The sequence below is a fragment of the Phyllostomus hastatus genome, unplaced genomic scaffold (assembly GCF_019186645.2).
Source record: "Phyllostomus hastatus isolate PE091 unplaced genomic scaffold, TTU_PhHast_1.1 phas_contig_147, whole genome shotgun sequence".
Lineage (NCBI taxonomy): Eukaryota > Metazoa > Chordata > Mammalia > Chiroptera > Phyllostomidae > Phyllostomus > Phyllostomus hastatus.
Genome location: NW_025333603.1, coordinates 6,212,726 through 6,230,150, shown reverse-complemented (window position 1 = coordinate 6,230,150; position 17,425 = coordinate 6,212,726). Strand labels below are relative to the sequence as shown.

At 37.8% G+C, this 17,425-nt stretch overlaps 1 protein-coding gene across 9 annotated transcripts in view; it reads right to left on the bottom strand.

The window, feature by feature from the left end:
• Nucleotides 1-8,109, bottom strand: part of TUT4 (terminal uridylyl transferase 4) — a 124,325-nt gene extending 116,216 nt beyond the window's left edge. For all 9 annotated transcript variants that reach the window (XR_006787927.1, XM_045858442.1, XM_045858432.1 and 6 more), the window contains exon 1: nucleotides 7,949-8,109. The gene's annotated coding sequence lies outside the window, so the exon portion shown is untranslated. The remainder of the gene's footprint in view (nucleotides 1-7,948) is intronic.
• Nucleotides 8,110-17,425: the final 9,316 nt, after the last annotated feature.

Here is a 17,425-nt window from a genome sequence, read left to right as displayed (position 1 = left end):
TCTGTTTATGAAAACAGATGTAAAAAATCCTCAAAAAAATAATACAAACAAATCAAATCCAGCAACAAAAGGATAATAAACCAGAAACAAGGGGTATCTATTCCAGGAATGTAAAGTTGGTTCAATATATGAAAATCAATTGATGTAACACACCGTATCAGTAGGAAAAAGGACAAAAATCACATAGCCATCCCAATAGACAAAAAAACAAGCATTTGATAAAATCTAACACCCCTTTATGATTAAAAAAAAAACAAACAACTCAACAAACTAGAAATAGAAAAAAACTTTCTCAATCTGACAAAGACATCTAAGAAAACCCACAGGTGACCTTAATGGTAAAAAACTAAATGTTTTCTCCTCTAAGAGCAGAAACAAGACAAAGATATCTGCTGTTTTCACTTCTATACAACATTGTACTAACCAGGGAAATTAGACAAGAAAAGGAAAATACAAGGCATCCAGACTGAAAAGAAGTAAAACTTTTGAAGATGATGTCAATCTTACATAGAAAATCCTAAGGAATCCACAAAAAATAGTAGAGCTAATAAATGAGTCCAGCAAGGTTACTATCCCAGATCGATATCAAAAATAGTTGTATTTCTATATACTAGAAATACCAAAAAATAAATTAAGAAAATAATTTTATTTATAATAACATCAAAAGATAAAATACTTAGCAATAAATTTAACAAAAGTATAAGACTTGTACACTGAAAATTACAAAAAATTGTTGTAATAAATAGGTGAAGGCCAATTTTGTTGGGGACCACTTTGTGTGATATCGGAGACTACAGCCCAGCACATGTAAGGCCTTGAAAAAGGCTTCTAAGACTTGACCGGAAAACCAAGAATGTAGGAGGCAGACATGACCCAATGCCAGCACCGAAGCACCCTGTGGGAAATCAGGCCTGAAGAATGCATTGTACCCTTTGAAGTTTGCTTTGCTTTGTATAGTCCTGTTGGTATAAACTAGATGTTTAAGTTCAAAACATAGGGGAGTAAATTCCTAAATCCATGATCCATGCCTTAATGATTAGCATGTCTAACAGACTCTGACCTGAGGCAGATCTCTGTGTTCCTTCTATTGTTATCTATAGATAATATCTGTTTTCTGTAACTATACCCTTTTGACATTGATTGACTGATAAGCTATGAATTCACCTGCGCATACCATCTCAATAAAAGCCAAAAGCCCTTTTGAGGAAGGGCTGGAGGCATTCTCCACTGGAGGGAATCGCCAGTCCCGCCAGTCCCGCCAGTCCCGCCAGTCCCGCCAGTCCCGCCAGTCCCGCCAGTCCCGCCAGTCCCCCAACGGATTGTGTCCAGGCCAAACTCATTTCATCTGAGACCAGGAGGACTCCTCCAGATGAGGTTTCCCTCACAATTTAAAGGAAATTAAAGTAAATAGAAAAATCTCTCATATTCATGAACTAAGAAACTTGATATTAAGAGGATGATACTCCCCAAATGATCACAATTTCTTTCAAAACTCTGGCTCCCCCCTCCCTTTTTCTTTTTTTGACAGAAACTGACAAACTGATCCTAAAACTTATATCAAATTGGAAGGGACTCTAGCCAAAACAATCTTGAAAAAGAACAAAACTGAAGATTCACACTTCAGGATTCAAAACTTACTACAAAGCTACAGTAAACATGACTGGGTGGTACTTATCTATGGCTAGACAAAGAGATCAATGGAAAATCCAGAATCAACTGAGAATCCAGAAATAAACACAGACATTTACAGTCAACTGATTTTGAACAAGGATGCCAAAATCACTCAACAAGGGAAAGAATAGTCTTGTCAAGAAATAGTGCTGGGACAAATGGATAGCCTCATGCAACAGATTGAAGTTGGGCCTCTCCCTCAACCTACATACAAAAATAAACTCAAAATGGATCAAAGAACTAAATCAAAACTACAACTATAAAATTGTTAAAGGAAACATAGATGTAAATCCTTGTAATCTTGGATTAGGCAATAATTTCTTAGTTATGACTCCCAAAGCACTGGCAACCAAAAACAAAACAGCTAAATTGGACTTTATCAAAATTGAAAACTTTGGCACTTTCAAAAACATACTAAAGAAAATTGAAAGAACAATATTCCTTAAAAAAATTAAATGTAGATTTACCCATGTGATCCAACATTTCCACTTCTGGGGATATACCCAAAGAATGAAAGCAGGGACTTGAACAGGTATTTAGATCCCCATATCCACAGCAGTCTTATTCACAACAGCCAGCAAGTGGAAACAACCCAAGTGTTTATCAACAGATGAATGAATAAAAAAGTGTGATGTATAAGTATAACAAGAGTATTATTAGCCTTAAAAAGAAAGAAGATTCTGGCACATGTTACAACATAGAAGAACTCTGAAGACATTGAAATGGAATAAGCCAGAAAAGAACAAGTATTGTATGATTCTATATATAGTCAAATTCATAAAGACAGTAAGTAGACATTGGTTTCTAGGAGTTGAGGGGAAAAGGATATGGGGAGTTACTACTTGATGGGTACAGAGTTCTGGTTGGGAAAGCGATAAAAATTCTGAACAGGGGTTGTGGTGATGGCTGCACAATATGAATGCACCTAATGTCACTGAAGTACACTTAAATTGGTTAAAATGGTAATATTATACATTTTTAATTAAAAAGTTAAAATAGCCCCATAACAGGACAATTTTGCAAATCATATACATAATAAGGATCTAGTATCCAAAATATATAGAGAACTTACAAGAAAACCCAAATTTTAAGTGGTCAAAGGATAGTAAATAAACATGTCTCCAAATAAGATACACAAATAGCCAACAGGCATATGAAGAGGTGTTCAGTATCATTAGTCATTGGGGAAATGCAAATCAAAACCACAATGACATACCACTTCACCTGCTAGGAAGCTTATAATTTAAAAGATGAATAATAACAAGTGTTGGTAAGGATGTAGAAAAATTAAGACCTTCATACCTTACTAGCAGGAACAGAAATTGGTGCAGCCTCCTGAAAAAACAGTTTGGTAGGTTCTCATAAGGGAAAACATAAATATATCAAAACACACAGCATTTCCACTCCAGGGTACATATTCAAGAGAAATGGACAAGATCAGAGATTAAATACTTAATGACTGATCAATTTTAATGACAATTAATTAAAGTACAGTATATAGCTCAGACTGACAAAGTGCAATCTGATTTAATTATTATTCACAAGTCATACTTTCGGTTCTTACAAAATATTTTTTGACAATCTATGTAATTACACTGAATTTAACACCCTCTGCACACTAAGGTTTGACAACCTAAAATTGAGATGCAACACAGTATAGTGGTTAAGAGCTCTGATTCTAGACTCAGACACCTGGAGTTCAAATCCTAACTCTGCAGCAAACCAGCTTTGAGATCTTGTCCAAGGGTTAATTAACCCTTCTGCACTTACTTTCCTCACCTATAAATGATAACATAAATAGTCGTTGAGGACTGACCTACTGCTACTAAGATCTTTAGAAAGAAATGATCACAGAGTAACTATGCAGAAAATTATCTATTGGCATTGTAAATCAAATACCCATTTAAAACTACCAGATTACTGTGTGCCTACAAACATACCTATTTCTTTCTGAAAGTATAGGTTACTTTGTGTAAAGATCAGGACCTCCCTCAAGTTTCCTGAAGAACATTGAGCTTGTGTGAATGTTTCTCCTTTCCAGCCCACAGTCCCCAATGCCTTATCCTATTGCTTTCTAGTGCTATACTAGAAAGTAGTCAACTAACCCAGGCCAAGGAGTGAAAAAACTTACTCAGTAATAACAAGGTGATTTCTCCCAAAGGTATTTTTATCTGAACAGAACCTTCTAATATATTACAAATTCTTACAGAGATATTTGGATGGCAGAATTCTCAAAGAAAACCAGTGTGGAATACAGAGCAGAGAGGAGAGTGGCATGGAAAAGATGGCCTGACTAATCCACTGAAAACAGGTATAATCTTGTTGGTAAGGAAAACCAAGAGAAAGAAATACTGAAGTAGGAGTCAGAATACAGACCTCTAATCACAGCTCAACCACTGTCTATCTCACTTGTTGATCTCAATTTACAAGATAAAAAGCCAAATGCCTTAATTTAACATACACAGTAATTTTCACAATCTGTTACTTCCAACCATTTCTCTCACTGCTCTATCCATAAATCTTCAATTCCTGACACACTGAATTTCTCCCTTTTCCTACACACCAAGCCCCAAAACAACTTATCTTTGGATTTTATTCCTTACCATTGGAACAACCTACAGTTTATCTCCTTCTCTACCTAGCAAACTCCTATCTATCTTTCAAAAGTCAGCTTCTTCCCTCTGAATTCCTATAATCTAGGGCATCAACTGGTGAGTGACAACAGGCACATTTGTGTGCCTCAAGAATTTTTAAAACATGCAATACTTGCCCTGGCCAGTGTGGCTCAGTTTGTTGGGCATCTCCCATAAAGGGAAAGGTCACCAGTTTGATTCCTGGTTGGGGCATATGCCTGGATTACAGGCCTGGTCCCGGGTTGGGGTGCACGTGAAAGGCAATCCATGGATGTTTCTCTCACATCCATGTTTCTCTCCCTCCCTTTCCCCCTCCCTTTCCTTCTCTCTAAAATAAATAAATAAAATCTTCAAAAACAAAAACAAAAAACATGTAATACCTCACTATTTAGACAGGGACACAGACCTCTTTTCCCTTAGATTACCAAATAAAAAGATAACAATACAACAACAGCCATCTGGTGTGAATGAATCAAAATTACACCAATTTTTTTGTCAGACTGACAAAAAATATTTTTGGTGTGCCACAGAATTTTGGTAATTAGCTTATGTGTGCCATAAGATGAAAAAGGTTGAATATTGCTGATCTAGAGTGTTGTAATTTACATGTATTATATAGAGATTGAGTTCCCTGAGAGATTGTCTTCAATAATTCTTTACCTCTAAAACCTAGGTGCACCTAATATGGAGTACCAAGGAAATGCAAATATTTGATGAAATGAATGACTAAATGATGAATAAATGAGCTACCTTAAGCAGTTTCTCCTATAAAATTAAGAGAATACTTGATACATCAGAGAAGCAACATGGCCTATATAATAGCAGGAGCACAGAGCTGCTTTGAATCTTTCTAACTAACTCTATGATCTTCAGCAAATTACTTAACCTCTGAGTCAGACATTCATCATATACAAAACAGGTTTCATAGGACTGTTACATTGAACAAGTGGGAAAAAAATACACAATACCTGGAACAAAACAGACACTCAAAGAAATGTTAGTTCCCTTTTCTCTCCCTCTTTAACTCACAGGATAATTATGGACACCCAATAAGATCATTTGATATGAAAATAATTTGGAAACTGTAACATCATCCAAATTAAATCTCTCACTTAAGAGGGAAAAAATCTAAGCTGTTCATCTTTGCATTTACATACCTTTTCTTCTTTTTGGGTCTTTTAGAAAGAGTTGAAGACATGCTGGTTTTTACACATTTCCCCAAATTATGCAATTATCTAGGATTCTAAAATTAAAACTTAGTTTAGTGTAAACAATGCCAATTTGTCTAAAATTAAGAAGAAAATGTCTACATTCCAGCTTTACATTACAGTGTCTTTTTCCCTTGCTTGTTTTGGGTCCTCTTAGAACTATCCTTTTTTAGAACGTAATTCTATCTACAGTAATAACTTTATTTGAATTTCATAACATTATATTACAAATTCAAGCACTTGTAGTTTACTTTAGAAAGTAATACAACTCACTGAATTGTTGTATCAAACTGATCTGATTTTTTTAAGAATAAACAAAACTTAATGGTATTCTTGCTTAATGTTTCTCTGAGACCAGAAACTCTGTAGAAAATAACTTCAAACACCTTTCTCTACCCACAGATCCCGATTTGACATTCTATAAAGAACACAACATAATTAATGGTGTTTATTATGCATGTCAAGGTTAACTTTGAGGTCAAAAAAATTCTCTAATTATTCTTACTAAAATAGATCTGTTCTAAGAGTAAAAATTCTCTTTAAATAATGTTTTATTAATCAGAGATATTACAATTATAAATTTTTATTTTAAAAGGTCTAAAATTATAATATGAACACTGTACTCTTCTAGCTAAATTATCTAAAAATAAATGTAATTCGAGGTGTGATTTAGGATTTACAAAATTGAACATCTTAATTTATCTGTATACTAACAACTTGACCTAGAACAATGAAAAGATTTTCGTTTTCTTTTTGTATTTGGATATTTGCTAGACTTAAATATTAAATGTCAATAACTTTCACTTCTGCTACTGTATTATTTCAAGGAAGCTTTTTTCCTTTGCCACACTAATCAAATGAAAAATTGCTACCAGCAGGAAAATTTATCTAAAAGGGCTTTTTTTAAAAAACAACTTTCTTTTGTTTATAGTAAATATTTTTAAAGTGTAAATGACTTAAAATTCTTCTTTTCCTCAAGTTATATGGTTTTTAAGAAGCACTCGTTAAATTTTATTTATGAAGCATTATAGCACACTAAACACTAGTGAAGTCATTATCTTAAGCACAGCTTTCTAAATGAATCAATATTTCATAATTTTACAAGTTGTGACTAATCAGCACAGGGATGAGTGTAGTGCAGCGATATCTAAGGAGGCATACAAGTGTTCTGAGCATGAAGAAAATTTCGGCATACAACTGACTTAAATGCAGAACATGCTGACTGATACTAACCAAAAAAAAAGTCAACTTTTTAAAAAAAACCATCCCACAATTCCCCACATTGGTATGGCATTCTCTCTAAAGTATCATATCCAACTGATATTATCCAATTTTATTACCTAATAGTTCTCATTACTTTAAAAACAAACAGGATATGCTCTGTTCCACCAAGTATTACACATTTCACTACTATAAGACTTGAGCGGGGGGTTAATCTTTGGAAACCAAAGGTAATCTGATCCACTCCAGCTAATTAATTACTGGATGCCAACAATACACAATTCGAACTGCATTTCTGGACACTAAGATTACAAAAGGAGTGAAACATCAAAATATTTGAATGACAATGAACAAACATGGTATACCGAAACTAAGACCTTGTGCAAGGTACCAAATTCGTCTGATTAAAGATTTGATAAAAATCTGAAAAGAAAATGTTTAATCAACGTTGTTAAAATAACAGTAATCCATCCCATTCAGGCACGACCCGAAGTCCCACTAATGTGCTTCTTTCGGGTCTAAATATCTCCTCCTTTTGCAATCCGGGTACCGAAAGGACCTGAAACCTCTCGTGGAGGCGTGCAACATACTCGGTGAGGACTGTTTACAAATAAGAATCTCACAGTTTCCCACGTCAAACGCGTTCATTACCACCATTCCACTGGGGGGCGGGGAGAGAGAAGGCGGGTGAGCAAGAAATGAAATCCACATACACTTCTGCCTTCTCCAACAGGGGCGAGCCCAGAGAAAATATTTATGATGTATTATATACGCGTGTATATTTTTACATATGAACGTCTATAACTAAGCAGGGAGTGAAAGAAAAGGCACACAAGACAGGAATCATACTGGATCCAAGAAAGCTCACGCCAGTTCCATTAATTCAAAATCTGCCTCCCAGGTCTACAGGTTTCGGAGAGCCCCAGCCTCTCAGCGGAGTTTGGCCCTAAAGCGCCCCAATGTCCTGCTCAGGCCGCTCAGGCCGCCCAGGCCGCCGCCCCTACCTCCCTTATCCCTGCCTTCCGCTGGATACCCAAAGCCCATTCCTGCAAAGAAAAGAAGTGTCGGGCCCAAAGGGAGCAGCTGAGAAGCACTCGGGCTGGGCCTCGGACACCTGCGAGGCGCGGCACCTGAGGGCGAACAGGGGGCGGCCCGGCCTTCGCCGAGCACACCCCCTTGGCGCCGGGTGCTTCGCAGCAGCCGGAACCTCCGTACCTGCGAGCTACAGGCGCGCGCGGCGCCTCCTCATCTCAATGGCTCCCGCTCCGCCTCCGCCTCCCGCTGCGGCTGCCGTCGCTGCCGTAGCTGCCGCTGTCGCCGCCACCGCCACTGGAGGCCGGGACACGACGAGCTCAGGACTCCACCGCCATGTCCGCCGCGCCGCGAACTGCATTGTGGGGGGGGAGGGGAGTAAAGGGGGAGGGGAGGGGGAGGAGGGAAAGGGAGAGAAAGAGGTGGACCCACTCTAAGGAGGGGGCTTATAGATGGAGAGCTGGGAGAATGGGCGAGGGGGGAGACAGCGAGGGAGCAAGACAGAAAGAACGAACCTGAATGGACTGCTACCCCGGGGTGGGATAGGAGAACGAAGCTGGGGAGACCCTTGAAAAGACACTTTGGGGAAAGGGTTCAGGGGTGCCCCCTCCTTTGGTTCTGGGGGCCCCTGTGCACCAGTTAAATCCGTATGGGGTAGTAAACCCAATGGGGGGAGGGGCTACGTTCGAAGCTATTAGAGGCGTCCAGAAACAATGGGGCGGGGGTCGAGGTGAGAAGACTGCACGCTCACTCAACGTTGAGGGAAGGGGTGGGCACGGGAGAACAGTCTTTAGTCTTCGAGGAGGGGGCAGGGCTCTCTAAAGTAGGGGGAGAGTGGAAGTCACCAAGGCCTCGCAGGGAGGGGCGGGGCGAATGAGCGAGGGTCCGTAGGTCTGGCGCCCCGCCGGGGCCCCACTGGGGAGAGGCGCGAGGAAGTCAGCGCAAAAGGAGGCGGGGGTCTCCGGCACTGGCGCACAGCTCTCCGCGCAGGTCTAGTTCTTGGGCTGCGCACCGCCCTACTGAGGCCCCGAGCGGGAAGAAAGGCCCAAAAGCCAACTCCGGGTCTGTCTCAGAGGGGGTTTCCTTCCTCAGGGGGCTGAGGAAGGAAACCCCCAGCCTAGGACGTGCACCCTCTCGCCTGGCTCACCCACTGGCCCACCCCGGGCCTTAGCGTACCCTCGGCAGCTAGCGCGGGCTATTGAGCAGCGGCGGGTACCTAGGCAGAGGAAGATTCGAATTTGACCCCTCCACCTATTCACCACAAGCAGATCAAAGCTGAAATCATTTTCATTTTAAAATGCAACTAACTTGGGAGTTAAGTAGTTCAAAGAAATCCCAAGAGTATTTCCCGGGGAAAAAGATTTTAGATATCACTGATTTACCCGTGATTGGAATCAACTACCATCCATGGGCTCCCGTTCCCCACACCTCTTGATTTTAATGTGTCACGTCCCTCCACATGGTTATTTTAAGTCACAATCTGAGAGAATTTGTGGTTTGGTTAGGTTTTTTAAGACCCCAGCCTTGGAGATTTTATTCAACCAATCTCTGGCCTCAAAGCTGGACAATTCACACAAACAGGGGTCTCTGCATTTGACAAATTCTAGGCAGGAAAAGGATATGACAAGGATGCAAGGTGGGGAGGAGGCATGCTAAATCTTAAGTATTTACAAGATATTTATTGCCTTATACATTTTCTTAAAATATGACTCAGACAACCTATAAGAGGTTAGAGAAGGGCATTCCTGTCTTCATAATCCATACATTTCCCACTACACCCCAGAACTGGATACCTCATTTGTTTATGTCCACATGAATCAGAAGCTTGATGACAAGGAACCAGCCATTGCCCACTAAATGCTAAGCATTTTTACAGGGACTTCACATATTTCATCATTTAAAGGTCCTCACAACCCCATAAAATCAGAACTATTCCCATTTACAAATGAGAAAACTAGAACTCTGAGCATAAGTGCATTTTATTCCTACCTGTCTGATGCCACAGGGACCCAGTATAATGCATGAAGTAGTGGATTTCAAGTTTAAAGAGCCTTGCTTGGTTTCGACACTTAGCTGCATGACTTTGGGCAAATACACCCTCTGAGTTTCCTCATCTATAAGTTTTTTAAGTAAAAAAAAAAGCTACTTCACAAGGATGGTGTAAGGGAAACAACAGTGCACAAAAGTTAAAACTTATGGAGACATTAAGATGATACCAACATGTGATATTAATGTCCTTGGAGCAAGTTCAATTGAATAAAATTTCCTGATTACTTAAGAGCAAACCATTGAGTTAGGTGTGTAGAGATACAGAGCCAAACCAGACCCCTGTCTGAAAAATTCGCCATTGAGCAAGGAAAATGGTTCTATTGAGCTACAATAAAAGCAATAGGTCATTTGAACAAAAGCTGGGCTAATACAGAGGAGTGTGATAAATTCCACTTGAGTGAGGCTTTAATGAAAGTGGTAGAAGCTAGACCTTGGAGGCATGCCTGCTATGTGCCAGACACATGTATGCGCTTCAGAGAACATAATTTAGTCTGGAATACGCAGAAGATAATGCATCTGGAAGCAAAAGCCGGGGCCAGACTGAGAATCCCAGCACCTCTCTGCAGTTACCCTTCCAGCTAATTTTCTTCTACCAACCTTCCTGACCCAGCTCAACTCTTGCCTCTGTTAAATCTCCCTGATCACCCCCTCCATCAAAAGTGAAAACTCCATTTTCTGAATCCCTACATGTTACTTTTATAAATCTGACCCAATTAGATTATAAACTTGAATACAAATACTTATACTTGTATTTCTTACTACCTGTTGAGCTGAAAATTTCAGCAACTATAATGTTAGCATCACAACAAAGTATGCATAGATCAAGTATTATTTCTACATAAAGAATGAGGAAACTTGGGGCATGAGAGGCTTAAGTAGTGGCCAGAGTCATACAGTAAGTCACAGTCAGGATTAGAATACCAGTCCTGTGTGACTCAGTTCTTTCCATTGAATCACAAACAGCTTACTGAGAAAATGGTAAGTGTCTAACTGCTTTGTAAAAATACACCGAGGACTTATATCTGATACTTGCAAGAAAGACCTCATGATTGTGATTGAGTCTCCAAATTTAGCCTTTCAGTCCAAAGTTCTGAGATCTCAATTTCATCCAAACTCAGGTGAAAATTACTTGAAGCAAAAATTTTATCTCATCATACATAATGGGAAATAAAATTTCACAGTGGATCAATATCCATATTCTATTATCTTCCTAGGTGATAGGAGAACCTTGTCCAAAAATAATCATATTGGATAAAAAGATGATGTGATGGGTAAATTAAATCAGAACAAGAAGGGTATCTCAGAGATAAGTGTATTCAAATCAAGTAGATATGCTGGTAGATTATAAAGAGAACAAATCATAAAGGGCCATGTATGCCAGTCAAAAAAAAAAAAGCAGGCTTTTTCCTGTAGTTAATGGGGAGTTGCTGAGCATTTGTAAGCAAGAGAGAGATATGACCAGATCTGCTCAAGAGTTTTTTTCTTAGCCTTCTTTTTTCCCCATATACCTGATTTTTTCAAGGAGAGAGACTTCAGTGGTTGGTAACTTTCTATAAACACTAGCTGATGATGAACTCAAGTCAAAAAGAGTGCATCCACCCCCATGATGTGGTCCTTACCATATTTTCTTCACCTTTGTATTCCCAGAAACTAGCATAATCCTGACACATAGAAAGTACCTAGAAAATGCTTGTTGATTGATATCCAATGTTGTCTATAAGCAGACATGTTCAGAGTTTTAAATTTTTGTGATTCTTACAAATAGTACACAATACCAAAGCACCTAAGGTATGTGCTCACCTCAAGGATAGTGTAAAGGATCTGTTTCTTTCTGAAATTTTGCATTCTTAAATAAACTAAAATACGTTAATGCCTATTACATAATGAACATTCAACAAAATTAATTCCTTTTCTCCTTGAAAGAGAGTTTTTTCTCACCTGCCCCAGTTTGGATTTCATGTGCCCTTAGACTCACCTTAGCACATGTGTGCTTTCTACCCATTGATTCTATTTAATTTGTCCTGAGGATTCTATGTGTGGAATTTTAAATTATAGCCATACCCTTTAGCTTAGTTCCTTGAAACATTAGAGTCTTTTTTAAGGTAGATTTATACTTGTGAATAAAATCTGAGTGTGGAAACGACATTAGAGTTCATACAATTGCACATGCCAAGATCATAGATACATGGCAGGACTTGATACTACAAAAGTAGCCAAGGACCACATCATAAGAGCCAAGTACGCCAGTTTTAAAAGCTGGCCTTTATTCAAAAGTTAATGGGCAGTCACAGAACATTTGCAGGCAAGATAGAGAGATAGATTATCAGACCTGCCTTCTACAGCAAAACTTACAAGTGGTCATCCAACTTCTGTTCAAATATTTGTAGTTATAGATAGCTCATTCCTCCCCAGATCTATCCTAGATGTTAGAAGTTCATCCTTCTCTGAGGTGAAATCTTCCTTCTATATGTCTATAGTTTTTTGTAATTCTGACCTCAAAAGTAATATCAGGCTTCTTTTTCTTCATATATAAAAATAAGGATGTGGCCCTGGCTGGCGTAGCTCAGTGGATTGAGCGCAGGCTGCGAACCAAAGCATCACAGGTTCGATTCCCAGTCAGGGCACATGCCTGAGTTGCAGGCCACGGCCCCCAGCAACCACACATTGATGCTTCTCTCTCTCTTTCTCCCTCCCTTACCTCTCTAAAAAATAAATAAATAAAACCTTAAAAAAATAAGGATGTGAACTAGATGAATTAGGAAAGGAAACACGTCTAAAGGTCTATAATTCTGACATGAATGCCTTTTAAGTCACCTATTCTACTTTCCTTTAAATTAAATTTACTCTCCCCTTTTTCTCTAAATGAGATCCAATTCCATTCTAACAGTCTCCCTATGACCAACTCTAGTGTGTTAACATGGTCTGTACTCTTACTCATCTTTGAATCCTATAAAATGTCATGTCCTCTTCCAGATATAAACTCTTGTATATATGGTTAAATGATTTTTGGTAAAGTTGCAAAGGCCATTCAATGAAGAAAAGACAGTCCTTTCAACAAATGATACTGGGAAAACGGAATATCCACATGCAAAAAATGAAGTTGGACCCTTACCTAACACCAAATACAAAAATTAACTGAAAATGGATTCTTTGACCTAAAATGTAAAACCTAAAATAATAAAACACACAGAAGAAAACATAGGGCAAAAACTTCACAACATTGGACTCTGCAATGATTTCTTGGATATGATATCAAAGGCACAGGCAACAAAAGAATATACAGACAAACTGGACTTAGAGAAAATTATATTTTTGTGCATCAAAAAACAGTATCAACAGAGTAAAAAGGCAACCCACAGAATAGGAGAAAATATTTGCAAATCATACATCTGAAAAGGGATTAATACCCAGAATACACAGAGAAATAAAAGTCAATAACAAAAATAAAAAAACTGACAAAAATGGACAAAGGGCTTGAATATACATTTCTTCAAAGAAGATATACAAATGGCCAATAAGCACATCAAGAGATGTTCAACATCACCAATCAACAGGAAAATGCAAATCAAAACTACAATGAGATACCACCTCACACCTGTTAGGATGACTATTCTAAAAAAAAATTTTTTTAACCTAGAAAACAAGCATTGGTGAGGACATGCAGAAATTGGAACCATTGTGCACTGTTGATGGGAATATAAAATGATTCAGCCACTATGGAAAACAGTATAGTGGTTCCTCAAAAAACTTAAACATAGAAGCCCTGGCTGGCATAGCTCAGCGGATTGAGCACGGGATGTGAACCAAAGCATCACAGGTTCAATTCCCAGTCAGGGCACATGCCTGGGTTGCAGGCCACGGCCCCCAGCAACCACACATTGATGTTTCTCTCTCTCTCTTTCTCCTTCCCTTCCCTCTCTAAAAATAAATAAATAAAAAATCTTAAAAAAAATAAAAATAAAGTGATTACAATACACATAATTTTTAAAAAATTAAACATAGAATTACCCTATGACCCAGCAATTACACTACCAGGCATTTACTCGAAAGAAGACAGCAGGTTTCAAGAGATATTTGTACACCCATATTCATAACAGTATTATTCACAATAACTAAAAAGTAAAAGCAGTTCAAGTGTCCATTGACAGATGGATAAGCAAAATGTGATATATACATACAATAGAGTATTATTCAGCTTTAAAAAGAGAGAAAATTCTGACACAGGCTAAAACATGGATGAACCTTGAAGACATTGTCCTAAATGAAATAAACTAGTCACCAAAGGACAAATACTTTATGATTCCAGTTATACAAGGTATTTCGGGTAGTCAGATTCAAAGACAGAAAGTAGAATGGTGGTTGCCAGGGGTTAAGGGGAGGAAAAAGTGAGATGTTATTGTTTAATAAGCACAGAGTTTTAGTTTTGCCAGATAAAAAGAGCTCTGGAGATGGATGACTGCACAACATGAATGTACTTAATACTAATAAACTATACACTTAAAATGGTAAAGTTAATAAATTTGTTATGTGTATTTTACCACAACTTTTTTAAATTAGAAAAAATGTCATGCACTCTGATGAGTTCTGGAGCTACAAAGCTCTCTTCCCTCAAAGAGCTCTCAGAAACAGATAACAGTAACACATGATAATTGCCATAATAAGGGTATGTTTAAAGTATGATGTGGACACAAATCAGGGTTAATTAATTTTGCCTGGGAGAGAATAATCACATATTAGGCAAAGAATGATCAATAAAAGTCTGTATTCTAAATATCCTTGAAATATCCTTGAAGGGTGAGTGAGTCTTAGACAATTAGAGGAGAGGAAGAGTATCCATGACATAGAGGAGAAAAGGGGCAGGGCACGTTTCAGGAACCTGCAAGCAGTTGGCATACTGGAGGGAGGGTATAGGAGATGATAGTGGAGAGATGAGGCCTGCTATAAAGTGCCAAGTGCTTGGGGCTTAACCTGAAAGGGTTTTAAAGACTGGTGTAGTATGTTTGGATATTTAAAAAGATTCATCAGCAGTGTGTACAAAAGAAGAGAGGAGCCAAAACTAAAGGCAAGAAAAACAGTAAGGGATTGTTGTAGAAAATCAGGTGAGAGATTATGATAGCTTGAAATAAGTAGATGCAGTGGGACAGATTGGAGAGATGTTACAATGACAGAATTCAGCAAGACTTAAATGACTTATTAAATGTATTGTACATGCTAGAATGAAGGCTGTCACGTAGGTCTTTCTTGTCCAGGAAGCTTTCACTAGTGCCAACTCTGAACAACTAGTAATGGGTGGTGTGCAGTTTAGAAAAAGAGCCTGAAGGTAAATCTAGACACAATCAGAAAGAATGATGAATTAGTAATTTCTGCCACGGATGCGGAATGGGAGAGCACTAGGACATGACAGATACTTAACATTCCTATTCTCAGGCAGAAGAAACACAAAAATGTGCTGTATGTTTTAAAGAATACATACAATGTATTTCCATTTTTTTAAAAAATGTAAAAACAGGCAAAGCTAATCTTTATTGATAGAATTGAGAATAGTGATTATTTCTAGGTGGGAATGTAGACACGGACTGGGAAGGAGTAAGGGAAACAAACCTTCTAGTGTTCTAGAAATGTTCTAGATCTTGATCTGGGTTAATACATATGTGAACAACCACTGAGTTGTACACATAAGTTTTGTGTTCCTTACTATATAAATGTTACACGCCAATTTAAAAAAGTGAAAAACATTAACATGTTAAAGAATGGCAAATAATCTGATCTAACATGGAGTAAGAAAGAAAAAGGTTAGCAGATTGTGGGGAGATAAAGTCAGAGAGATAGAGTGGCAATAGATTATGAATGGTCTTGGAAGCCATATTAAAAAGCTGGGACTTGACCCTGCAGGCATTGGAAAGCATCTCAAGTTTTGAAGTAGGGGAAGTACAGGCTCATTTCTCTGTTTTCCCTGTGCAGAGTCTGCTTGGAGAGAGAAAGATGGAAAAGAGTTTCTCTGACCCAGACAGACTTGCAGACCTAGTATCTTCTTGGCTAAAGGGATATCAATTTTATAGCCATCCTTGGAAATCATGAAAGGGAGGAAAATTCAATAGTTACCTATGAAAGTACTTGGCAAATGACTTTCAAACAAACTTTAAATGTTTCTTGTTATAAACCAAACACAACCACACTGCAAAATTTCAAGCCTGAGGAAAAGTGGCAAAAACTATTTATAATACCACTACAGGACTATTAGCATTTTGGTATCCTGGATTTCTTACCAGTCTCTTTCTTTTTCTTTATTTTTAAAGTTAGCTATTCAAGATAAGGCAACTGGCTGATAGGAGTAACTAGGGTCAGATACAGAGAGGCAAAACCAAAAGTAGTCTCTGGGCATATTCTGGCAAGAGCAAGGCAGAATCTAAAAGAAAGCCAAGTCAAAAATACATGTCTAAAATGAGCAAGCAAAGGGCAAGAGTACAAATGGTGGGGAGGTTCAAGAGCTAGCCCTGCGGAAGGACAGTACATATAGGGAAATTTCTTTTTTAGGTACCTATTGTATATTGTGAGGCTGAGTATGGTTGCTTATAGTACTACACTGAATAGTTGTAACCTTAATTCAGCAAGAATTAAGATTAATTTTGGTCTGTTTTCATTTAATCTTAACTCATAAGCATTACTCATATTGTTATACAGTTTTCATGACCACTTATGTTTTCACAAGTTAAGTTTTACTTTAATAAAATAAAAATAAATATTTTTAAAACATTTTTAAAAAGATATTAGTTATTTATTTTTAGAGAGATGGGAAAGGAGGGAAAATGAGAGGGAGAGAAACATCGACGTGTGAGAGATACATTAACTGGTTGCCTCTCATACACCCCCAACCAGGGACCTGGTTTGCAACCGAGGCATGTGCCTTGACTGGGACTCAAACCAGCGACTTTTTGGTTTGCAGGTCAGTGCTCAATCCACTGAGCCACATAGCCAGGGCTAAAAATAAATATTTTTTAAAATAACTTTTATTTCATTCCTTTAACAATTTTATTTCCTTTAGTGTGTTTTTTTACAACTTATAAATCTTTTGTAAAATTATTTTTGACTAAATTACTTTTATGTTTATAAACAGTTCCCTGATTTTTCAGACATTTAAAAGTAAACTTTTTTCCTGATTGTAATACTATTACATGCAGTTTGTAGAAAATCTGGAAAATATAGGAAAACATAAAACAGAAAATAACAATAACAATAGACCACAACCTCACTGTCTTAAGATCATCAATTGAAACAACTTTTTGGCATATTTCCTTCTAGTTTTTTTTTAATGCACTTTATCATAGTTGTGATCACACTTTGTGTATAATTTTTTACTCAATGTTTGATAGGTATTTCTCCACATCATTGAGAATTATTTGTGAATGTAGTTTTAACAGCTGCAAAATATTACATAAGAGAAGGTGCCAGAGATTGCTTAACCAGCCCCTTATTGTTACGTATTTAATTAAATTAGGCATTTAATTTTCTACTACTATAAATAATGCTTTTTTTTGCATAACTGTATAAAACACTACAAAGTTACTTCCTCAGAGAAAATTCTCAGATGTGGGATTTCTATATCAAGTACTG